This window comes from Mus caroli, chromosome X, assembly GCF_900094665.2.
Source record: "Mus caroli chromosome X, CAROLI_EIJ_v1.1, whole genome shotgun sequence".
Taxonomy (NCBI): Eukaryota; Metazoa; Chordata; class Mammalia; order Rodentia; family Muridae; genus Mus; species Mus caroli.
Window position 1 is genome coordinate 97,526,122 of NC_034589.1, and position 1,435 is coordinate 97,527,556.

The following is a 1,435-nucleotide window of genomic DNA, read 5'->3' on the forward strand; positions in this document are numbered from 1 at the left end:
GCCTTACAGTTGGATCTCATGGAGGCATTTCCTCAACTGAAGCTCCTTTCTCTGTGATAACTCCAGCTGTGTCAAGTTGACACAAAAATAGCCAGTACACTATTAAACACATTTTTAGCAGAAATACCCTTCATGGACAGACATTACTGCCCCCAAATGATATGAACCATTAAGTGAAAATTTCAGTGCCAAGAACAGGCTATCTCTCTATTATTTGTCAGGGAGGCCCTAGAGGGACTAAAAACCCACAGGATATTGCTATTACTCTTGGTTGCTGTTGTAGTTAGGTTTCTGTTGTTATGGCAAAACACTATGACCAGAGGCAACTTGGGGAGGAAAATGTTTATTGCATGTTACATGAAAGCCAAGGCAAGAACTCAAGGCAGAAGCTGAAGCAGAAACCATGGAGGAATGTCACCTACTGGCTTGCTTTTCATGATGTGCTCAGCTTGGTTTATTATGTAACCCAGGACTATCTGACCAGGAATGACACAGCCACAGTAGGCTAGGCCATTCTATGTCAATCATTAACCAAGAACATATACAAAAGCCACGCCTACTGGTCAATATGATGAAGGCAATCCTTTGGGGTGTTTTTGTTTTTGTTTTTGAGACAGGGTTTCTCTGTATAGCCCTGGCTGTCCTGGAAGTCACTCTGTAGACCAGGCTGGCCTCAAACTCAGAAATCCACCTGCCTCTGCCTCCCAAGTGCTGGGAGTAAAGGCGTGCACCACAACTGCCCGGTGATGAAGGCAATTCTTTCATTGAAGTTCCCTCTTCTCAGATAATTATAGTATATGTCAATTTTCTAAAAACAAGCAAAATTGATCCTTTATCAACTTGTCATACAGATTTATCATGATTAAACCATAAACTTCCCTCTCTTTCCTAACTTTTTATTTTCTTCCCCCCAGATCTCATGTTCACATCACAATATAAAATATAGTGTGTGGTGGTTTGAATGAAAAATGTCCCCCATGGTCTCATACATTTGAAACTTGATCCTCAATTGATGGTTCTGTTTGGGAAGTTTGAGAGGTATGACCTTGCTGGATGAAGTATGTCAATAGATACAGTTCTTGACAGTTGAAAGATTCATCCTATTTTTTTTGTTGTTGTTGTTCTGTTTTCACTTTTATTTTTGGAAGATCACTATGTTACATAAACCTTGGTTCTGTAAAGGAATCTTCAGATATTCATGCAATATGCTTGGGTTTAGTCCCCCACTATTCCCCTGCCTTCCCTACGGCTTTCCTCTTTCCCCTCCTGCTAGTCTCCTTCATTCTGCCAGATAGTTTGCTTCTGTTAGTGTACAAATACTAGAAAATATAAAGTATTTGATATTCTTTCTCTTTTTTTTGCCTTGAACTCTTTTTTTTAATTTTATTTTATTAGATATTTTCTTTATTTACATTTCAAATGCTATCCTGAAAGT

General features: G+C 39.0%; 1 pseudogene across 1 annotated transcript in view; it reads right to left on the bottom strand.

Annotated features, from left to right (window-relative positions):
• LOC110286319 overlaps positions 1 to 1,435 on the bottom strand; it is a 6,460-nt pseudogene that overhangs the window by 888 nt on the left and 4,137 nt on the right. The window lies entirely within an intron of this gene.